The sequence below is a fragment of the Tachypleus tridentatus genome, chromosome 9 (genome assembly GCF_004210375.1).
Source record: "Tachypleus tridentatus isolate NWPU-2018 chromosome 9, ASM421037v1, whole genome shotgun sequence".
NCBI classification, from domain to species: Eukaryota; Metazoa; Arthropoda; class Merostomata; order Xiphosura; family Limulidae; genus Tachypleus; species Tachypleus tridentatus.
The window spans coordinates 80,872,245-80,897,997 of record NC_134833.1 but is presented as its reverse complement, the minus strand read 5'-3'; the positions used below and the strand labels follow the sequence as shown (position 1 = coordinate 80,897,997).

The 25,753-nt window shown below is 34.9% G+C and overlaps 1 protein-coding gene and 1 long non-coding RNA gene across 3 annotated transcripts in view; one reads left to right on the top strand and one right to left on the bottom strand.

Moving 5' to 3' along the window:
* LOC143225599 (synaptotagmin-5-like) overlaps positions 1 to 25,753 on the bottom strand; it is a 133,169-nt gene that overhangs the window by 100,922 nt on the left and 6,494 nt on the right. The window lies entirely within an intron of this gene.
* LOC143225601 (uncharacterized) lies at positions 1,412 to 2,653 on the top strand. Its single transcript, XR_013013950.1, has 2 exons — positions 1,412 to 1,526; positions 2,322 to 2,653. It is a non-coding gene; the product is annotated as an uncharacterized LOC143225601 (long non-coding RNA).

The window sequence follows — 25,753 nt, the reverse complement described above, 5'->3', positions numbered from 1 at the left end:
TGCAGCAGCGGTTCTTAAACCACAAGTTATCGGACTCACAGTCAGAGCACGTTAATCACTAGGTCAAGTGTGACGCTTGTTTTCAAAGGGCCCGGTATAGCCAGGTGGTTGAGGCACTCGACTCGTAATCTGAGGGTCGCGGGTTCGAATCCCGGTTGCACCAAACATGCTCGCCCTTTACGCCGTGGGGACGTTATAATGTACGATCAATCCCACTATTCGTTGGTAAAAGAGCAGCCCAAGAGTTGGCGGTGGGTGGTGATGACTAGTTGTCTCCCCTCTAGTCTTACACTGGTAAATTAGAGACGGCTAGTGCAGATAGCCCTCGTGTAGCTTTGCGCGAAATTCAGAAAAAATCTTTTCAAAGACAAGATCAATTTTCCATTATAAGATAGTTGTCTGAATTCATTAACGAATTTTCATATCCTATATAAAACTGGAGTTCCTTGCTGGGACAGCGGTAAGTCTACGGTTAATAACGCTAGTCCGAGATGACTTTGTAATAAGAAAAGTATAAAACTGGAAATTACATTGGAAAAACAAAACAAATTATGAACAAGAAAACACTAAGTTAAAAATTATGTACACTACACAAACTGGTAACATAAACACTAAATACAAAAGAGCTTATTTATGACAGGTTGTGACTAAAAACAATTAACCAAAATTTACATCAAAGTGCGAAAAGCAAACCGAAAACGTTACCTATAAAGACAGACACTCGTACATTAACGATAAAGACTTATATTATTTTATATATCATGAGAAATGAACTAAAGCAAACTGATAGCATGCACCACTAAATACACTTAATTGATGAATACACTAAAGCAAATTGACACGTTAACACGAGTTGCACTGAATGTAACAGATGACACATAAATATTAAATACCGAAAAAAGATACCTCCTAATATATTAAAAGAAATATATAAGTAATTGCTAAAATACTAATTACATTGTATAATTAATTATATATAATAAGAAACTGGTAATATGATAAAGTATCTAACAATATTAACATTCATAAGGACCATTAATTTGTGTTTCTTTTGTAACTAGATCTTTTTTTTCTTATTCACAATATTTTTAATATAAATATGTTTATTTGTTTTTTAATTTTGCGCAAAGCTACACGAGGGCTACCTGCGCTAGCCGTCCTAATTTACCAGTGTAAGACTAGAGGGGAGACAACTAGTCATCAACACCCACCGCCAACTCTTGGACTACTTTTTTATTAACAAATAGGGGATTAACCGTCACTGAATATAACACCCCACGGCTGTAAAGGCGAGCATGTTTGTTGTGACGAGGATTCAAACCCGCGACACTCGGATTACAAGTTGTATACCTTAACCACCTGGCCTAAATATGTTTGTTTAAGCCCATACTCAAAAACTCAAGGAGTAACCTAGTAATTACTGAGTCCAGTAATTTAAAATTGTCATCCTCACTTTGAGGTCGTGAATGTGCTATAAGAGTGACGGCCAATTCCTACTATTTTATTACAGTAGCCCAAAGTTGATGGTAAGTACTATTGACTGCTTCCTTTGCCTCCAATCGACTAGTTCAAATTAATTTGAGATCAGCGGTAATTTTTAAATACAGTTTTTACTAAATAATATGAATGCCTTGAAAAAGCAAAATATTTTATAATTAGCCTTGTTTTATTACAAATTTCTAATTCAAACAAAATTGAAATAAAAAATTAATTTTAAAAAATCTCATTTTTTATGGTTGGAAGCCACTTTAGGAATAATATTCTATATAACGCTCCCTCCCCGCGTAATTCGCAAACATTTGCATTTTTAGCAAATGGATTTAAAAAATTAAGCCACCACTTAAATGTCCTTGGAAGAGGTCAAGAAGGGTGTGCTCCATTTGCAAGTTGCGTTATCGTGAACAAGGTTCAGCAACCCGCGGCTATTTGCATAATTACACGTGGCTCTCAAAGATAAAAATCGCAAATTCTCATTTATCAGAATAAAAAAACGGAGTAAACACTTTATCAGGAATACAAACGGAATGATAATGTCAGATTTCCTTTATTAATTTTTATATTTTTAAATAAATGAAACAGGATACAATTGCACATTATATCTACTTCGGTTTTAGATTCAAATTCCAAAGCCTATATTACCAACAAAAGATTCATCAACCAAAAATAATTTAAATGTGAAAAGTAAGCAAATTTTCCGAAGTGCCATTAGACTGTTGGAAATGCAACACAATTTTAGGTCGGCGGTTAGGCCTAGGGTATGCTCAGGCTCCCAATGTTTTGGCCTTTGACAAAAAAAAAAAAAAAAGCTTCTCTTCTTTCAGGAGTTGCCGATCCCTGATCTAGGAAAATGGTGGAAAAGAACTTGGGTACTAGTGTGTGGGTCTGAAGCTCACGGAAGAAATGTGCGTCAGTTATGTTGAGTAAGACGGTCTCGTGGGTAGTGTGAAGGTATAGTCTTACCCTATACCACTCATCGTAAAATAATGGTACGTTAAAAAAAAATTAACTGTATTTTGTTTACTGCATCTTACACTTTCTAAAATTTTGGATTGTTTGAAATCAATAAAGTGAAGCTTCCTGAAATATCTCTTTTGTAACAACAAAAATTCTGTTTTGTATTTTGTTAAAAACAAATGAAGTTGAGCTTTGATCATTCACATGTGTGCCAATTCACTAAAGTGTTTACATACGAGATCACCTGAAAATAATTATATTTAGATATAATTCACTTTGCTAGACGTACGTTATAACTGACGTATACCGGGGTGGATGTTTTACCGGATGAGATAGTCTTGTCTTCGTTTTCCTAGAAGATACTTATTTTTAAGTTACGTTTCATGTTATAATGGCTTTACAGGTTCAATTTGTTTTCTTTAAACGAGAATTCCTTCCCTAGTGAATCAGTGGTAAGCCTGCGTGATTGCAACGCATAAAATTAAGTTTCGATTCCTATTGTCGGCAAAGTATAAATAACCTATTATGTTGCTTTATGCGTAAAATTAAACCGAACATATAATCCTTAAGACCAGTTAATTCAACGTTATAAACTTTATGATATATATACATATACACTTTATAATATACACTGCTGGCCAAAATCTTAATGCCAATGAACATAAAGAAAAAAATATGCATTTTGCGTTGTTAGACTCAACCACTTATCTGAGTAGAGCTTTGAAAAGATGAAAATAAGAAAAGGGAAAATAAAAATAAAAAACTTTTTTAGCATTTAATAGGGAAAATGTAAACACTATGAAATTAACCTAAATAGTAGCTGGTCAAAAGTTTAAGACCATACCAAAAAAAGTCCTAAACAGGGTAGGAAATGCCCCACACAAGGTCTCAGTAGTGAGTTGCACGGCCGTCGTTGCGAATAACTGCAAACATTCGCTTTGGCCTGGTCGATATAAGCGTTTGCAAAAGACAGGCTGGAATGCTATTCCAAATGGTGAAGATGGCTTCACGAAGATCATGCACTGTTTGGAATTGACGTTCATTTCTATGGACTTCCCTTGCCATCCACCCCAAACATTTTCAATGGGGTTCAGTTCGACCAAACACGCTGGATGGTCCAAAAGAATCACGTTATGCGGGCATTGTGGATTGCAGCGTTGTCCTGCTGAAAGATCCAGTCATTTCCACATAAGCGAGGGCCTTCAGTCAATAAGGATGCTCTCTCCAACATGCCAGTGTAGGCAATTGCTGTTTGGCTCCCCTGTATAACCTGAAGCTTCATTGTTCAATGGAAGGAGAAAGCACCCCAGATCATGATGAAACCTCCTCCACTGTGTCGCGTAGAAAATGTCTCCGGTGGGATGTTTTTATCGTGCCAGAAACGTTGGAAGCCATCTGGACCATCCAGGTTAAATTGTTTCTCATTAGAAAACAAAATTTTCTTTTTTCTCCGTCCCATGTTTAGTGCTTCTCAGCAAAGCTTAACCGAACTGTTTGATGGTGTGGAAGGAGGTGTGGCCTTTGACGATGTTTACGGTTTTAAAGCCTTTCTCTTGTAGATGCCGTCTTATTATTCTTGAGCTGCATTCTGCGTCCGTAAGGGCCTTAATCTGGTTCCACAATAAGCTAATGTCTTGCCAGACAACCCGTCGAATCCTCCTGCTCAACGCCGGCGAAATTCTCGTTCCGTATCTCTCAGGGTCTTTTAAGAAATTTGCAACAGCAGTTTTACTACGCCCAATCTCACCAGCGATGGCACGTTGAGAGACTTTGATTTTGCAGCTCGACAATTCTGCCACGTTCAAACTGTCACTTTTTAGCCTTTGCCATGTTTTTACCCAATGTAACACAGGAGATGTTAGTGGGAGATGTTGACAACGTTAATGCTTAAACACAGATGACTAAATTTCGTTGCGTGTTTACCGATTAACGCTTCGTTTCAGTATGGTCTTAAACTTTTAACCAGCTACTATTTAGGCTAATTTCATAGTGTTCACGTTTTCCCTATTAAATGCTAAAAAAGTTTTTTATTTTTATTTTCCCATTTCTTATTTTCATCTTTCGAAGCTCTACTCAAATTAGTGTAACAACGCAAAATGCGTATTTTTTCATTATGTCCACTGGCCTTAACATTTTGGCCAGCAGTGTATATGTACTTCTTCACTAAGAAAACGTTTTTAGCGAAATGCTGCATAATGACTTATCTGTGCTGTGTTCACCACGGAAAATCGAACGCCGGATTTTTCGTTTTAATTTTGTAAACTTACTACTGACTCACAGGGAGAAAAGACTTACTGTACCGTTTTAAATACTTAATCAAATCAATGTTTTACGAATTTAACACACGGTTATAAATTGCTGTAGTGTTTATTGATTTTAGTGCAAAATTGTGAAATGATCTACCTCAGTGTAGATACTTATATACTATCAAGCCCGCCACTGAGAATCATAGAAATAATAATTTACGTTAAAATCCATAACGTGAGCATTTAGGAAGGATATTCAACATCAGGAATTATTCTGATTGCTGGTAACTATAACGTTGAAACAACATATAATACGACAGCGAATAAGAGACAATTTTCAAGACTAACTATGTTTGTTAAAATCCGGTTGTAGATTTCCAGCGGCGGAAAGAGCACAGATGACACACTGCACAGCTTTTCTCAAAACAAATATATGTTATGATATATACAGTAATAACTTAACTCAACTACTTAACACGACATATGTAAATCTTACTTAAAAAGATATGTGTATGTCATATGAATCGTATCGTTTAATTAGGATAACTAGTAAAACTTGGGCTAATGATCATTAGCCATTGACCTTCATGTTTAAGGCCCTGCATGACCAGATGGATTAAGGCGTTCGACTCATAATCTGAGGGTCGCGGGTTCGAATCCCCGATGCATCAAACATGCTCGCCTTTTCATGCCGTGAGGGCGTTATAATGTTACAGTCAATCCTACTATTCGTTGGTAAAATAGTAGCCCAAGAGTTGGCGGTGAGTGGTGCTGACTAACTATCTTCCCTCTAGTCTTAGACTACTAAATTAGGGACGGCTAGCGCAGATAGCCCTCGTATAGCTTTGTGCGAAATTCAAAAACAGAACATTCATGTTTAATGTAGTATAAACGAAGAAAAAGTGACTGTGTGAAGGATAAGGCTAACTTTGAAAGTTCCTTGTTAGGCAGTTAACTGGAAAAAGTAATAACATAGACATGTGTTCAAAGTTATGTTAACCAGCATGCAGAATTAGAGAGATAACTACGCAATCTTATAATCTGTTATCACAATATGCTTAAAATGTGTTCTTGAACTCAAGCCTTATTTACTTTAGAATTCCATAAAAAAACAAAAGTTTTTATATTATGAACACGGACTTAAGTTAAAGGAATTATCTCGTATATACGGGATTATGATTTGTTTGTTTTCTAAATGTCGTTTTAATTAGAAAAGGTTAAAATATTAAACTTTAATAGTAGAAACGAAAACAAAGAGTGATTCTGTATTACGATCTCTTTAAATTCTGTGATGAAATATTAGTTAATTTTAACCATAAAACAGTAGCGTTTTATGTTCAATGAAAATTTATAGGATGAAATAATTATGGTGGTAAGAAATCACGTCGAACAAAATTATATGAAACATAGAGTACAAAGTCGATAAGTCAGAGTTCGTAAAGCGCTCGGGTTACCGAAATTTTATTATACGGCCAAATAGACGGAACGTTGCTATCTCTATTAGCTTGTTTATTTATTATGATGCTGAGCGCAAAGCTACTTAATGGGCTTTTCCTACTCTGTCCGTTATGGATATTTAAACCCGATTTTTAACATTATAAGTAATCATATTTACCGCTGAAACCCCAGGGGGCTCTGATAATTAGATCCCTAATCAAGTTATTAAATGTGCAAAGTTACTTTCAGTGATTTTTACTGAATGCAAAGTTTCAATCTACAAAACATGTGGTGGTATTTTCATGGCTTGGTTGTTGTTGTTAGGGGAAAGTCTACACTATAGGATGGCTATGTGGGCTTTTCCCACATCGAGTATAAAACCCGATTTTTAACATTTTCAGCCCACTTTCATGGCAATTGTTTTTGTTTGTTTAATCTTGCACAAAACTTTACGAAGGATATCTGGGCTAACTGTCCCTAATATAACAGTATAAGACCGAAAGGAAGGCAACAGTTTATCACCACCCACCGTCAACCCTAGGGCTACTTCTTTATCAACGAATAGTGAAATTGACCTACATTATAACACCCCCACGACTGAAAGGGCGAATATGTCCGTTGTAACAGGGATTGGAACCAGCGACCCTGAGATTACGAGTCGATCGCCCTCGTGGCAGTTAAATAACATGTATAAATATTAAATGCCATATTACTATACCATTTATTTTAGAACAATTTACCATGTGAACGTTCCTGCTTGGGTACTGAAACTATAAATACATTAATATTTTTAAACTTTCTGCTGTTATAAACTTTTGATAGCTCATAGTTTTGGTCACAATAGCTTCTTAGTCTTCGCTGTTGAGTTCACTATACACATAAAACCTTTAGTTCGTTAAGTTGTTTGGCTTCAAAAATACAGAAATAATTATATTAAAACCTCATTTTCAAACAAACTAACTGAACTAAAAAGTTTACTTCGACAACCTTAAAGGACAATTTGTCGGGATGCCTGTTTCGTAACCTGAGGGTTTCGGGTTCGAATCCTCGTCACACCAAACATGTTCATCCTTTCAGCCATGGAAGCGTTATAATGTAATGGTCACCGACAACCTTAAAGAACAGTTTGTCAGGACGCTTGTCTCGTAACCTGAGGGCCTTTTGTTCGAATCCTTGTCACACCAAGCATGTTCCCATTTTCAGCCATTAAGGCTTTATTAAGTGACGGTCAATCACACGATTTGTTGATTAAAAGAAAGTAGCCTGAGAATTGTAATTTTGGGTGAAATTCAACAAACGAACAAACAGCCCTGATGTCAAATAACCTAGGTCATTAAATTTCCCGCTACTTTCGTTCCCATCAAGTTAGTGGAATAAACGAGAAATGCATTTACATTTGTATCCATAGAATGAACTCGGACTCATTTCTAAACTACAATTGATGGTTTAGCAGTGTGAAATATTAGATTCTTCTAAATAAGCATTTCTCTGTTTCATAATAGTATTTATGCATTCACTGTAAAGAAGTTACTTAGAGTTGGCAAAATTAAATCAGCTTCAACTGAATATCAATAAAAACGGAAAAGTTACTATGTGTTCACAATTGTTGTGCTAGTGAAGTGCCTAAGAGCTGCAATTGTGCTTTTAGAGTTGAGTCAAATACGTATACAAAATTAAGTTATTCAATTTACAACCGAAATTAAGTGTCTTTAATAACCAAGCTTTTTTATTCGGTTATAAGTGTTTGCAGAATATGAGGAGTGTTAACGGTTATAAAAGTCTAAGTTATTAAAACTGTTTTCAAACTATCGTAGCTAAGAATAAAGCCGAAGGAAACAAAACATATGGTACATATGGTAACTAGTTGTTAAACAAAAATACGGTACGTGTGGTAACCAGTTCTTAAACAAAAAATACGGTACATATGGTAGCTTTTGTTAAACAGAAAATACGGTACGTATGGTAGCTTTTGTTAAACAAAAAATACGGTACATATGGTGATCACTTGTTTTCTTCCTTTGCGTTTGAAGTATAATGTGGATAAAGTTTAGTTGTGTGTTTTCTTTACATATTCCACATACTACTAATGTAAGTAGTCTCGAACAATTACTATTGCATATTTTCGCTTTGTTTCAAATAGAAATTGGATACGTAAGAAGATATTTAACCTGATAGTGACGTCACGCGTCTGAAAAATTTAGTAGGGCTCCAGCGCTATAAAATGTAACATGACTCCATTGTAAATATGAAACATTGCACTTTCAAAATATGTGCTATAGGTAGACACTAGAGGCACAAGGTTATCTTAAAATAATTAGAAGTGCTTTGAAAAAAATGCATATTGATGATACATATACCCTGTTAGTTTTGCACATTAAACCTCCATTAAGCCACAGCTAGTCCTTGTGTTTCACTACGAGTACAAATCGAACATCAATTGGCTTGTGTTTATACTGTATAAATCACTAAAATAAGATGGCTAATGCATAAAATATAAAAAAATTCAATATTTAATTAGTTTGTAACTAATGTGTTCATTCATTTCTAGCGCAGATAGTCCTCGTGTAGCTTTGCGCGAAATTCAAAACAGTCATTCATTTCTATATTGCGAGCTGTATCAACATTTACATTAATGTATTGATTTTATAATGTTGATAATTTTGCACTCAACCGTAGACGCTAATCAAATATAATAATTTGATATTAGCTTTACAACTTTTTATACCTATCAGACATTTGAAATTAACAATTAAATCATGTAAGAATTATATAGGTTTGAAGGTTGTATGTTCTATCTGTTTCTGTTAATGGTTTATATGTTTGTGGTACTTGTGCAAAGGAACTCAATAGCTACAAACAGCACCAACCGCCAACTATCGAGCTACTTTTGTCTAACCGAAAAGTAGGATCTGACTCTCACTCTGTGAGAGTGTGAAGTGCGGAGTGTGAATTTTGTTATTTTTTGTTGTTGTTGTAACGGGACATGAACATAGAACCTGCAGATTCACAGTCCTGATAAAGTAACCACTAGGCCAGGCTCAGATTTCTGCTAGTGAATTTTATTGCTTATAAGTAGGCCTAACACAGGTTTAAAACAATTTTATTCACTGAGTTATAGAATAATATTAAGCAGAAATGTTTCACACATTTCAAGCACTTTTTGTTAAATATTTACTCAGCTTCTCAAAAAAAAAAATTTCAATTACGTGTTTGCCGACAAACATCCGCTGTATTTATGTCCATTCACTTGTTAAAACAATTTTCTTTCCCCTTAAAGCGGACTACAAGTAAATTATACAATCTACTTTCTCGTCCAAAATACCCCAACCAAACCAAACTTATCTTCTGATAATTAGGAAAATATTCGGTTGCTACAAACCGTTTATCTTCCACAGAAATTTGCCATTAAAATATTCAAAGACCGGAAAGCAAAGAATTGTTTTATAAGAGACTTAACGTAGAAAGCCTGACATCTTATCAGATTAACATTCTCTTTCACTTATTATTCTTGTTCTATTACAAAATCTAAATTGATTTTCAATTTCTGGGAAATGTTTGTGTCATGATTTTAGGTTTATAATACCAAACATGCCTAAGTCGACGAAGGTTGAATTGTTCATACGATTTTAGATTCAATACAAATAAGTACTTTTTAGTAATGAAGAAGTTGAACAGTTGAATCACATTCCTTCAATAATCTACCTTATTATATGTTACAGCGAAAGGTAAAATATTCTACTAAATTGTCATTTAGGTAATGCTTTTTCCTTTAGGATATTCGTAGAAGCACAAGGGGCTATCTGCGCTAATCCTATGGGGAAGCGAGATATGACGATCCCCTTTGGTAAAACGGCCACTCCTATAAATTATCAATTAGATGTGTTGCCATCAGAGTGAATTGTTTGTAAATACTGTTTACGTGATCTCGTAAATAAATACACTGATGAACGGGTTTGCTTTGATTTGTTTTGAATTTTGTATTTAAAGCAAAAGTTTATGTTTAACAAATCCAGTTTTTTTAAACTGTTATTTCTAACACTTATCTTTTGGTTGGTGAAATTTTACTAGAGAAATATAACAGCTCTTTATATTCATTTTTCCCCTTAAATATGCCAGTAAATATTACCTCATTCTTAACTTTGTATTCGTTTAAGGAATTGAAATACTATAAATTAACATATATACAGCTATATTAACTATAACAATTTCAAATACGTTGTAATAACTGTGAAGGTAATTTATAACTGTGGCTAGTTACTGAGTCTATCGAGGGGAATCGAACCCCCTGATTTTAGCCTCGTAAATCCGTAGACTTACCGCTGTGCCAGCGGGATACGTAAATTGTAGTAACAATACAAATGAAAATATATCTTAAAGTATTCATTAATGTACAAAAAGTTTATTTATCTATGAAAAAGATATGCTTAACATGGGGAAAGTAACCAAATAATCTTCGATCACCTTTCACTGTTTTCTCTGTATACCGAAGTTATATATATATCTTTAGGAATATAAATAATAAGTTAAATGCTGATGTCTACGCTTTTAGGATAAGATAAAAATAGCACTATCATTCAAAACAAAAGCTGATAGAAATATTTGTTTATTATACTCAAAGTTGAGCATCTTCCTTCAATGCTAAAAATCTACTTTTATTTAACCAGTACCAAGCATTTGTTTTCTATTTGCAAGAAAACCCTCCAGAGATTTCGGAATTGCTTTGCTTCCTTAAGCCATTTCTTTTCAAGCATTTTTTCCAACTTCCCAATAAACTCAACTAATGTGTCGATCGCATATATTTGTATCTCTAGACAGCTACATAAAAGCGCTGTCCAATTCCACAACGCCTAGGAGGTATAACGAATTCAATGTTTCTCCCGAAAAGCTTTCAGCATGAACACTGTACAAAAAAAAAAAAATCCTTATCTTGTCAGAAAAGGACGAATTGTAAATTCTAACAAATGTAATATGTTTTCACGATCCAGTTTAGGATTCAACGTGAAGTGTTGTTTTTTTCTGTTGATAATATTCGCTTATGACTTTGTCCGAACACATTCTAGTCGAAGATAAGCTGTCGAGTGCTGCCTAATGTTAATGAATTTAAATCTGTCTACAAGAATGTCGCTTCTTTTTTAATAGAGCACACGGGAAGTGGTAGTAATCCCAGGAAAAAATACCCAATACATAATTCAATAATTTGTAGAAAGCTGTAGATGAAAACAAGAGTTGATATCTTGTGCAACCTGAATGATAAAATATTAATTTGGAACCATCTTGAAATACAAACTGAATGTCGAATAGACTGTGTTAAAACTAAGTATATAATCAGATAAAAAACAACTAATGCTTTCACTAATTTCTGTTTCCAATGGCTCAGTGGTAAGTTTGAAGGTTTATAACGTTTTAAGGTGGTTTCGATACCAACAGCAAACGCAGCACAGATAGCCGTTTGTATTGTTTTATGGTTAAGAGCAAAAAAACATTCATAACTGAGTAACATATCACAAATGTTTCCATTGATTTGTTTCGCAACAAAACTACTGATGTTGCATGACAGAATGGTTCAGGTATGTGGCTCGTTAAATAAATTCAGCCATTATTTTATACGATTTATTCCAAAACAATAGCGAAAACAAGATAACTGAAGCATTCAGTTTGAACAACTGAACAAGAAAATATACTTTCAATAAATTAAGTGTAAAGAAGGTAAAATTCGAATATAAAACAAACGTTACTCCAGAGTTAACCTGGCATCATCATGACTGTTCCAAGTTAACTTGGCATCATCATGACTGTTTCAAGTACTCTTTTTTTTTTCTGCTTTCAAGTTCGTATTTGATTTGTCCAGAAACAGTTTCAAAAACAGAGCCAAAATAATTCATATATCTCAATGTAATAACTAAATTAGGTGAAAGTACAGTTTATTTATTTATGCTTCATGTGACTTGTTCTGAAAGCACAATGGTAGTAACTATATAGAATGAAATATAATCTCCATTACTACTGTAATACTTTCTATCATTTAGGGATTTGTTTGAACTAATTAAGCTTATATCTGTATGTCATTCAATTTGGTGGCATTGTTGGTTTTTGACAGTGATAACGAGACTTAACTACTTAATATTAGAGGAGTGCAAATCTCTCACAGGACAGAGGATAATCATACATACGTATGTATGTGTGTTATGTAAAGATCGTTCAAGTTAGGTATCACAGTATAATTGTACTTCTACTTCGTATATATGTTAAAGCTACGAAAGCTTTCCCTAAAATTGAATCACTGAATCAGAGGGGAAGCAGCTACTCAGTAACACCTTAACACCCATCATCCAGGCTAAATGATTGATTGTCAATGTTATAACGTAACCACAGTTTAAAGAGCTCTATTACAGAACCAATCACGCTCTTTGAGTTTAATATTTGAAATTTGCACATTGTATCATCCAAATATGACATCAAGAAGCTTGGAGGGGCAGTCCAGATGGATTGCACTGATTTTATGAATCGTATTCAAGCACAAAGCCACACAACGGTTCATCCGTGGAAGGTTTTTAGAAACATAAAGACATAAAGCTTTGAAACAGGGATGGGGGTGCTTTTATAAAGCTTGCCATGAAGATGTAAGAGATCCTACGAACTATTCGTATTGCTACCTGCATAATAGAGAACATTTTAAGTGATTTGTTTAAAACCAGCTATGTATTTATTTCTTGTTTCCTGTTTTATTTTTATTTTTACAACTGAATATCAGTAAACGATAGCAAATAACTCTTAAAAATTACGTTGGACTTTTCATGTAAATAGCGTTTTAACAGAACCTAAACTTATTCAGCTACTTCTAATAAATTGTTTTGTTTCGCACAAAGGTTGTTGAAATTTTATTTTACAGCATTGACGTATATATTCAAATAATATTTATCTAATGGTGTTATAGCAGCGTTCAGTTTGCCATGGTATTGAATTTAGTAGCTTTTTTATGTCTATAGTTCACATATTATTTGTTTTGTTTTTAATTTCGCGCATAGCTACACGAGGGCTATCTGCGCTAGCCGTCCCTAATTTAGCAGTGTAAAACTAGAGGAAAGGCAATTAGTCATCAGCACCCGCCACTGACTCTTGGGCTACTTTTTTACCAACGAATAGTGAGATTGACCGTTACATTGTGACGTCCTCACGACTGAAAGGGCAAGCATGTTTGATGTGACGGATATTCGAACTCGCGACCCTCGGATTACGAGTCGAGTGCTTTAACCACCTGGCCATGCTGGGCTTTATAATTCACATATTAGATATTTTCTCTCTTTTTGTCAGTTTATTAACCTTTGTTTCTTTTGATCATATGCCTCCAAATGTGGGAAAGGTGACAATAATGAATTTAAAAGTGCTATTTCTAGGAAGAAGGAACAAAGTTATGAAGAACAAGGTAATGGCTCAAAATGGAGAATCGGGCCTCAAATAAAATAAAATAAAAACATTTGTTTCCAAATTTTCACTTGTAGAACATTTTAATTGTTAGCCTTTAAAGTATCTTATGCCGACCAGGATTAAACGACAAGGTTAGGAACCTCAGCATTCAGGTACAGCAACCCCTAATTACTTTTTAACCATTGGCCATAGACAGGAAACAACTGTTCAGCTGTACTCACCACCACAAGGGATATTTCTGTCTCTGGATCTTTGAACAAAATAATGGGATTACCTGTTTCTTTTATTACGCACTCACAGCTGAATAACTTGTTTTAGCACAGACCGATATAGAATGGGTTACTAGTTGCTGACCTATTTCTTATGGAAGGACAACACGTACGTGTTTACATTAATGGCACTATTCCATGGCATGTCCAAATTTCAAGAGGAGTTCCATATCATCATTTTGTATGACAAGTTATTCTTATAATTTTTGGTAGGATATAATATTATCTTTTTAAAACTATTTTATGTTGATCGTCGTTCTCAATTTCATCTCATAAGAACATATTATTCGAAAATAAAAATTTACATAGGTACAACGAAATAAAAGCATTTGTTATGAAATATCCAAACATCGACCTGTTTATTCATCCATCTCTTCTTGTTATTTGTGTACTTGGTACTACAACATCTAACTGTCTTCCATGTGTTTTTAAAAAGTTAAGCTACTAGTCAGGTCACGTACATTTTATTTTAACCCAGCCATCCCAATTTATAGCCCCTCCCAAGGCTTAGCTATACGTCTGAGGGTTTAAACTCTAAAACATGAGTTTCGATACCTGCTGTGGACATAGCACAGATAGCCTAACGTGCTTAACAATAAACAAACCAAATTTAGTTTTTAGGTAAGAAAAAAACTGTTATCAGTTAGATTTAATAAAAGATTTAACATCCTTCCAGGAGGCTAGAATATCCCCCATAACCCTTCAAAAAAGTAAATCATTTTCAGTTGTTCTAATTGATTTGTTTTTTTAATCCAAATTTTCAATGCTAGGGTTGTCATACACATTATCTCCAGTGTGTTCTCTCTCCTTGTCTGTTTATATATATATAAAATTAATTAGAAATATCTTTATGATCTGATAAACTACATTACATGACAATATTACTTAAATATTTAAACCTACTAAAGCATCAAATGCAAATGCTACAATGTTATATTAATTTTAACATCAAATGGAAAGAGCACATCACGTCATTAATCTATATATTTTCACGAAAATCTATTTACTAGGCTTAACAGTTTGAGCCTTCAAGTAGAATGAATAATCAATTTCAATACACAGATGACACGTTTAACATTAAAATCTAACATGTAGGACAAAAATGAATAATTTCGCAACCTTACGACAAATCTTAAAACTGAGCAACCAGGGACTTGAAAAGAAACAACTCGAATAGTAAATCGTTAGAATAATGGTATATAATTGATCCACTTCATGGAGCCTGGCATGGCCAGGTGGTTAGTGCGTTCAACTTGTAATCTGAAGGTCACGGGTTTGAATCCCCTTTCCACTAAACATGCTCGCCCTTTCAGCCGTGAGGGCGTTATAATGTGCGGTCAATCCTACTGTTCTTTGGTAAAAGAGTAGCCCAAGAGTTGGCATTAGGCGGTGATGACTAGTTGCCTTCCCTCTAGTCTTACACTGCTGAATTAGAGATGGCTAGCGCAGATAGTCCTCGAGTAGCTTTACGCGAAATTAAAAAAAACAGACTTGATACATAAACTAATTTTCATTTATTTTGCCGTTGCTGTTTGATCTAAGTTTTAAGTTTGTGCCCTTGTTTGTCTGTAGAGTGCATCTGACGCTCCTTCTGTTTTCGGTCTGATTTGTTATACATGTGGTATTGTTTTAAAATGTTTACAGAACACTCTCTCTCTCAAGGCATGGCCAGGTGGGCTAAGACGTTCGACTCGTAACTTGTGGGTCGCGGGTTCGAATCCCCGTCGCACCAAACATGCTCGTCCTTTCAGCCGTGGGGCATTAAAATGTGCGGTCAACCCTACTATTCGTTGGTAAAAGAGTAGCCCAAGAGTTGACTGTGAGTGGCTATGACTAGCTGCCTTTCCTCTAGTCTAACACTGCAAAATTAGGGACGGCTAGCGCAGATAGCCCTCGTGTAACTTTGCGCGAAATTCAAAACAAACAAACCTATTTTCCAATACTCTCGTAGTGCTGTATTACTGAATGCACAGTTGTTGTATTTTTTTTAATTGTCAAATTGTGTATGGATTGTCTAATTTCTTTCATTAGCGCCCCCTATAGATTATTAAATGTTGATGCAAATCCATTAATAATTTAAATATAAATTTATTTATACGTTTTATCTCTGTAAAATTTCATGAAGCTTTGAGTAACATTTTCTACTTTGGCGTCTCACAGTATTATATGAGTAATTTAGGTAAGTACTAAAAACATTAGGAAGATATGAAATGCATAACAAATCTTTCATGAAATTAAGTTTGATAATTTTGATAGTATTCCGCCTTAAAAATTATTACTTTGTCTTCACGATTAACGCCTCTCTTCACGATTAATGGGTCGTTAATTTTCTTTCATGTGCATATGACATAACTTATGAGTACATTTTACCAGAAACGCCACCAACCAGTTAAACTTTACTGTACACTATATTGGATAGTCTGTTATGTTAGCGTTATCTTGTGTTTTTACAGAATTATAGAAAGAAACAACTTGGAGGCAAGATTTCCAATGAAACTGAAATGGTAGAGGTACAAGACACAATATTGTTTTCTTTTATGTATAAGACACGGGCCATAAAGATGTTCTTAAGTGAAAACTATTATACATTTAGTTAAGTATTAGAAATTAGGCATGTATAGCTTTTAACCACAACTATCAATATAACTGATTTTTTTATTTCAACTAAATATTTTCATAAGATGGGCTCACAACAGTATTCAACATAAACACAGCATAATTTAAAATCCATTTCCTTGTACGTATCTGCCAAATGTATCTCTTATGAGGTCATAACTTAAAGTGAAGAGTTTTAGCCGATGTATTTCATTGGCTAAACTCTTGTATATATAACAATGTTATCTATTTAGTTATCTATTCGACTATTACCTGTAGCACTTGGTAAGTCACGTGTTACTTGTTAGGTATAAATCAAGCAATTTTTAAAGGGACATACTTTGTGATTGTTTAGAAGATTATAAAATACGGTAAAAACAGTCATTTTCTGTCACACTCTAGTTATGTTTCGTCTATCTAATCAGTACGTTGATAATGCCCCCCAAAGTTTACTGAACATAATGAAATCTTTACACAGGAGCTAGAAATAAAAGTATTATTTCAGTGTTCTTACAAACGTGAATAACAAGGTTATTTATTCAGTGCATACTGTCATTCCTGATTTGTATCATGAAAATCAGATGACGAGTAATCGAATATTCGTCGTAAAAAATAACTGGTTGCTTAACAGTTTTGCGCCAATGCAAGAGTGGCAACACAAACAGTTCTGTAGGATCCATTGATTTAACGTTCACGTTGTTGTAGGACAAGAAAAAGTACCCGTCCCTAGTGACAGGAAAAACTCAAGTTAATCTATCAATTTAAATTACTTCATAAACATTAAAAAGGCTAATTGTGTTGCACTCTTGGTTTCACACACAGCCAAAACTCAGCTATTTATAACACCCACTGCGAAAAGTATTTACTGAACATTCCAGTCATGCTAAGAATCGCTTAACAACAACATATAGTAAATCTACATTTTTATTATTTAAGTCATGTTTTGTTTGTTTGTTTTGAATTTCACGCAAAGATACACAAGGGCTATCTGCGCTAGCCGTCCCTAATTTAGTAGTCTAAGGCTAGAGGGAAGACAGCTAGTCATCACCACTCACCGCCACCTCTTGGGCCGTTATTTTACCAACGAATTGTGGGATTGACCGTCACATTATAACGCTCCCACGGATGAAAGGGCGAGCATGTTTGGTGCGACGGGGAGTTGAACCCGTGACCCTCATATTACGAGTCGTACGTTTTAATCCATCTGGCCATGCCGGGCCTGTCACATTTTGAAATATTAATAATAGTTTGATTCATTCCTGACAGTTTCGTGTGAAATAACCTGACTGTGAAACAAAAGTTGACATCAACATTAATCACATCTGTATTCCCGTCGTCTTATAAGTGAATGTTGATCTTTGCTTGCGAGCGTAGCTTTTGACACACAGCGCGGTCGGACAGACACCACGGTTCGAAATATATATATATAAGAGTTAAAAAAAAACAACTGTTAATACTGCGCGATAATAGGTGGACAACGTGCTTCCTTGATAAAGCACTAGGTTCACATTGGTTCCTAAGCCTAAAATACTTGTATACATGATATAAATATCATCTACAAAATTATTATTACAAGACGAAAATAGTTAATTTTTATTTTTATTCTGTCTTGTGCATTTCCGATAGGTAATTGTATGTACTCTTCTAAATAACAACTAAAATCTGCCTTATTAAGTGTTACAAGTGACTGTTAAGTAGATAAAAATTAGATAGTATGTTCAACTGATATGTTTCCATTGATATTACATATTACCTAAAGCTGTCACTACACAGGAGAGTTATTCCTGTAGGTTCTACTATATCTATGCTGAAAATTTTCTGTGATAAACACCGAAATCTGGCAACGCAACTAAAATCATTAGGCTTAATATTCATGATAATAATCAAGCTTAACTACGGATTTTTTTTTCACACATCTCTTGATTACTCCATTACAGGCTTTGAATTATAGATGTGTAAAAATAACACTTCCAATCTGTTAGCCGCAAGCCACTAGACCATCATTTAGTAGCATGACTCGTCAGCTGGTCTAGGTTATGACAGTCAAATGTCAAATGCCATTTGTAAACAATACAAATTTCATGTCACAGGATTAAACAAGAACAGCTGTTCAAGCAATGAAAATACACGGGTTTGAAATCCATGTTAAACATTATACTTTTGTACATTTTCCTCTTCCACTAATCAAATGACTCGTCATCCAGGGGCTATAAATCGCATACAGCAATCTACTTCCTTCACGAGTAAGAAATACGATTCATATATATATACTAATTCTATCCTTCTTTTAGTTATGTGTAAGAGATCGACAGATTCACACTATACTTTATTGGCCTGAAGAAAATATGGTGTACTTGAATAATCTACCGAAAGAACAATGGCGAGGACTAACTTGTATTTCACAGTCATTCCTAAAACTCATTCACTTATACACATATACCTATTTATTAAAAAAAACAATATCACAGACACACACACACACAATAAAGTAATCCGGGAACTTATATAATTGTGACCTTTGTAAATATAACGTTCTTAAACACTTTACATATGATACGTGAAAAACACTCTCTAATCAGATGTTTTCGATCACCTGCAGTAACGTTCATGTATAATTTCAATGAGCTTTCAAAGCCAGATTAATCTATAGAAGCCCATATCGATTTTCCACCAACGTACTACCCTGTCAATTCTACACCCGTAGTAGAATATAACTCTAAAGAGAGGAACTCTATCTGTCTATTCTATTCTGTTTTATTAAATTCCTTCTATCCAAATAAATATTTATTTTTAAATAATTGATATTTCAAACCTTCGATACTTGGTGAAACTTCATAACTGCAAAATTGACAAAATCGACACAGTTGTACGTTTCACAAATACATCATTTATTCACGACCGTGGTTTCGCCAGTAAAGACACCATCATGGTCGTGAATAAATGATGTATTTGTGAAACGTACAACTGTGTCGTTTTTCTTCAAATCTATATTTATTTCTACTAATATTTCTGTATATATATATCTATATATACATATTTCATATTAATTGTGTATTTAAATGTCTTTTTTCACACAGTAATCACACATTTACATAAGAACTTGAAAAGTGTGCACCATTGGTGCAACACATTTATTCTTGCAGATCACTCAGACAAGATATAGGGTCTTGTTTTTATTTTTTTTATTTGCTTTTGGTTAAGGTTATTGATACAGAGTGGAATTCTTTAAAAGATCACACGTTGATAAGCGGTAAATAGATTGGACTTCACATTTATTTTTAACATCTATCCATATTTTTGTTATACTTTATCAACTGTTTTATTATTTACAGAGTATGAATTTATTTTTTTCTGAACGAAAATCGAGATGGTTTTCTATATAACATTCAACATAATTATCTAACTATATTCTTAATGCCAATCATGCCATGTCCCATTTAGTGGGTTCGAATCCCTGTCACACCAAACATGTTCGTCCTTTCAGCCGTGGGGGCGTTATAATGTGACGGTCAATCCCACTATTCGTTGGTAAAAGAGTTGCCTAAAAGTTGGCGGTGGGTGGTGAAGACTAGCTGCCTTCCCTCTGATCTTACACTGCTAAATTAGAGACGGCTAGCGCAGATAGCCCTCCTGTAGCTTTGGGCGAAATTCAAAACAAATGAAATCAAACCCATCTAGCAATCTAGCCATACCTTATGTCGCGATCCAATCACATTGTGATATAATAAGACCAAAGAATATGTATATACCAATAACTTGTGACAGGATACTGGTAAACCGCTAAACTAAAACCAGTATTTAGTTAGTATGATACACATATCCTCTAGAAAATGATTTATATTATTTTGTTAATCAAAAAGCTAGCAACAAACTCATAATTTTGTGTTGGACTTTGAAAGCCATCTTACCGATACAATTTAACGCAGTTGTACTAGAGCAATGGTTCCCAACCTTTATTATGTCCTGCACCCATAAAAAAAAACAATAATATGTTTTCGCACCCCTCACAGTAATTATTCATTTAAGAATAAAGGTGAAGGTGGCCAAAACAATTTTTTATAATTAGTTTTTAATGATACATAAACAAAAACGAAACATTTGGAAAAGAAAAAATATTACAACAAACTAAAAGTTGCATAAACCCTACATGGCCTACAAAAATATAAATCTTCATACATGCATGAAATGAAGTTTCTTTGAATTTGAAATGTTCAAATGTTCATAAGCCAATTTAAATTTAATGACTCATTTGTTCCTGTTTATTTCTTACGAGTGTTTCAAAGCGTGGCACTTTTTTGCTGATAGCAATCAGCAAGTCTGCCTGTGCACCCAAGCGATTTCTAGATTTTATTTTGATTGACAAAAGTGCACTAAATCCAAACTCGCATAAGTATGTCATCGCGAATGGGATAAGCATATTTAGTGGTTTTTCACAAAGTCTTGGAAACATGTCCATTGCCGAACACCAATATTGTTCCAAAGTTTTGCTTTCAAACTGCATTTCAAGCACTCGATTTGTGCGCAGTTTAATAAGATCTTCCTTCAGTTCTTCGTCATCCGACATATTATCTAAATTGAAGGAGTATGGATTCATAATCCATTCTTCATAAGTTTCCAGTTCTCCTCCAAAATATCCATCAAATGACTTTGATAGTATTTCCAAATGATCCACAATTTCTTTACACACACATGGAATTAGGGACTCGTCCTCACCTACCATTTCTTCGAGTGATGGAAAATTTGAAAGATTCCCTCTTTTAACTCGTCGACACCAAAAATGTAACTTTTCTTTGAAAGCATTTAACTTTTCGCAGCATTTCAATATGTTTATGTTTTTCCCTTGAAGAGATACACTCAGGTCATTCATACGAGTGAAAATATCACTAAAATAGGCTAGCATTTGGTTGAATTCTTGTGATTCTATTTCTCCGGGCAGATCATAGTCACGTTCCTTCAGAAAAGTTTTGACTTCTTCTCGCAGTTCAAAGAAGCGCGTTAAAGTTCTCCCACGCGACAGCCAGCGGACTTCTGTGTGGAAAAGCAAAACTGAATGCTCACTTCCAAAATCTTCACAAAGCGACTTGAAGAGGCGGTGGTTCAGAGCGCGACCCCTAATCCAGTTGATGGTCTTCACAGAAGTGTCAAGGACCTTTTTGAACTTTGAAGGCAATGTTTTTTATGCCAAAGCATGTCGATGAAGAAAACAGTGAGTATCTGGCAAGTGTGGAATCTCTTGTTTCATCAGTGCAAAAAATCCTGATTATTTCCTAGCACAGCAGGGGCACCGTCGGTACACACAGAACCAATAATTTGGATATCTAAATCATATTTCGCAAAGAGGTCCTTCACACACTGGAAGACATCTTTCCCTTTTGTGGTTGTTTTCAGATCTTCACAGAACTGGAAATCTTCCATTATGACACCATCATGGACATACTTTACTAGTGCGATGAGTTGACTGCAATTTGCAATATCAGTTGTTTCGTCCAATTGGAGAGAGATTTTCAGGGGACCAGCCCTGATATCTGCAATAACTTGGTCCGAAATGTCCGAACTCAAATCAACAATTCGGTTTTGAATAACATTATTTGATAACGGCACTAAATTAAGCTTGTTTGAGGTTTCTTTTCCCAGAATAATTGTTGCCATTTCTAATGCACACGGTTTTATCACCTCTTCTGTAATTGTATAGGGCTTCTTTGATTTGGCTACTTTATACGCCACATGGTATAAAGCCATCCGCAGTGGTTTGTTAGCAGATATAAAACCTAATTTTGGAAGGGTTGCTCGGAAATCAAAGCGGGCTCTTCTACCTTTCAATGATTCAACATTCCTTTCACACCAAACATGTTCGTCCTTTCAGCCGTGGGGGCGTTATAATGTGACGATCAATCCACTATTCGTTGGTAAAAGAGTTGCCCAAAAGTTGGTGGTGGGTGGTGAAGACTAGCTGCCTTCCCTCTAATCTGATAACTAAAATTGTTTGACCAGTGTCCATTGTACGTATAGTATGGTTTGAAGTGTTCCTGCAGCTTAGATGGCTTCAAATTTGCGTTTGAAAGGACAGCGTCACAAAGCATGCACTGGGGTTTTTGCAGATCCTCAGTTGTTCCGATGCAAGTGAAGCCAAACTTCACATAATCATCATTCCATTTCCTTTTCTTTGATATAATGAAGTTTTTTACACGAACACAGAATCAACAATGCACTGACTACTATAGCATCACGCATGTGTTTATATACTCTGCGAAACTTTCTAGAACAGTCACGAATATACCTCACATGACCTCATCGATTAATTCTGGATACTTCTGTAAGTTTCTCGAGTCACGATCACGTGAATACATAACATAAATAAATAACATACACTTTAAGACGGTGTTCATGAACGTAGCCTAATTAGTTGTACCGAGTATTTAGGTCACGTTTACGTTTCGTGTGTTGTTTGTTTACAGTTGTATATTAAGATTTCGGTCTGCGCCGGTGACGATCAAAACGATAGTTTATCCTAACAAGGTAAAAAGCTACGTCTGTAACAAGAAAAATAAGAAATAAAAATCGAACGTAATTTTGGAATATATAGGACAGTACCCTTAATATAAACAAAAAAAGACTGAAATGTTATCTCGCACCCCCAACATATTATGTGAATCACTGCACTAGAGTAACTGCCTGAATGTCTGTGAGTAGTTCCTTTCTCCTACACACTGCGTTTTTGTTAATCACAACAGTTAATTCTTTAATTAAGAATTTTGTTCGTCTTTAATACCTTGATTAAAAGGTGTTAATTTAACACCCATAACACGTGTAATTAAAATCTTCACTTAATATTATTTCCCAATTTAGATTTTTGTTTATAGAAGAGAAAAATACCAAAAAAATAGAATTTACCCAAGGCCAGAGGTGGCCTAATGCTAATGATGTCAGATTTTACATCTGAAAGTCCATGTTTGCGTCCCGTTACTACATCATCGCTTCTGCACTTTGGGCCTTGAGTATGTTACGAGTGTTGGTTAAATACAACTAAGCGATTACAGAATCTCAAGAGTTAGCGGTAGGTGTGATTGGCTAACTGCCTTTTCCCTAGTTTATCAATTAAAAACTAGAGTCAGCTGATGCAGATAGCCTTTGTGTAGCTACGCGCTGATCTCCGAAACAAATAACAAGGTTCTTAGGTAGTCCGGCGTACCAATAGAGGCGTTAACATAAGAAATATATTGTTTAAAACACTTCTTTGGTTAAGGAATAATTTGACGAGGAGCTATCAACTTCTAAACATAAGTGTATTAAATATTATGCCTACTGTGATAAATTACAGCTATTTATAAATTGACAACGTCGCTGATTATATTAGTTGAATTTGTTTTTTTTAATCAGGTCTTTATTTCGGTTGATGTTGTTGTTTTGAATTAAGCATAAAGCTACACAATGGGCTATCTGTGCTCTGTCCACCACAGGTACCGAAACCCGGTTTTTAGCGTTTTTAGACATACCGCTGAGCCACTGGGGGGCATTGCGGACGACATCAAGTATCTTGAGTTTATTTTACATACGTGAAAAAATTATAAAGTATGTGAATATTAATGTGTGTACCTCTACGTGTAGGTAAGTCGTGTTAAAAATACAAATGACCAAAAATCTATAAAGCTGGTTTCGTACAAACTAAAAGAAGAAAAAAGATAAATTCAATATTGACTTACGGAGCTAGGTCTTCAAATTTCTTTTGCAAGATTTAATTAACGTATAGTTTCTGGGAAGGTATTTCTAATTGATTAACGTAAAGTTTCTGGGAAGGTATGTCTAATTTCATTACATTCATTTATTTTGACACGTTGTACTTGGAATGGTAATTACATCTGCATGTGGGAGAACATATAAATGCGTTTCACGCATTTATAGAAGCAGAAGAGGCCCGGCATTTCCAGGTGGTTAAGGCACTCAACTCGTATTCTGAGGGTCATGGGTTTGAATCTCCGTCATGCACGCCCTTTCAGCTTTGGAGGTGTTATAATGTACGCTCAATTCCACTATTTGTTGAAAGAAGAATAGCCCAAGAGTTAGCGATAGGTGGTGATGACTATTTGCCTTCCCTCTAGTCTTACACTGCTAAATTAGGGACGGCTAGCGCAGATAGCCCTCGCGTATCTTTGTGCGAAATTAAAAACAAACAAACAACCAGCAGAAAAATCTTCACAATTCTTTACTTCTGCCTAAATTTGTATAGAAAACTTTTAAGCAAGTCTTTAAGTTGGTGTAGCCATATTCTAAGTCGAGGTTACAGTGTTGAATCCAAGTAAACCTAAACTTTATAACATTAATAACCCTTACCCTGGTTTATCTTATCATGAAACCATTGTTGACAATGCACAAGTTTTCTTAATTTATCACTCTATTCAAGCAAAAGAAGTGTAACATGTGTTTGCTCCATAATCATATTGCTAGCGTGCTTTTTCCGCTATCTTAGAAGTGGCCTTATCGTTGGTTATATTTAATCTCAACGTTAATAGTGCGTTATGAGCTTTGAGTTTTATTTCAGGCGGAGGGATACACTATTAGCAAATTCCATGGGCGGATGAATACTTCATAGTTTTATTTTTACACTATAACACACTATTCTGCTAAAGTTAGATTTCTCATGATGGCAAATTTTCAGAACGTGTTAATACATGAAAAACGTTGGAGGTTTGGAGAAACTGAAAGTTCGTTTTTCCGTGTTTTTAAGGAACAACTTTTTCAATGGTACTCAATCCTTGAAAACCAAGACGCAGTGGAAGATTGCAAATTATCATAACATTATCAATTTGAGACTATTAAAATTAGAGTAATTCCAAAAATCGATATAATTTTTTTTGCAAGATTTGTAAAAGTATGGATTCACGTTTGTTTCTAGTTTATTAAACTCTGTTTCTTATATTTCTAGTGTACTTAATTTCGGAATTCATGATATAAATCTAAATTTTATGTGTTGTACAGATATAGTCATGCGTGTTTCAAGAGAAAGGAAAGGCCAAATGTCAGATAAGGTCCCTGACATTTTGTTTATTTACCTAGTTAGTAACAGCCTCGTCTTTATGCTGATATTAGATGTCAGGACAATGCAATTGTACATGAAAAATTGTTGAAAGTGAGTTTTATTTTTCGAGTAATGTATTTATACCTTTGAGGGCCCAGCATGGCCAAGCGTGTTAAGGCGTGCGACTCATAATCTGAGGGTCGCGGATTCGAATCCCCGTCGCGCCAAAACATGCTCGCCCTTTCAGCCGTGGTGGCGTTATAAAGTGACGGTCAATCCCACTATTCGTTGGTAAACGAGTAGCCCAAGAGTTG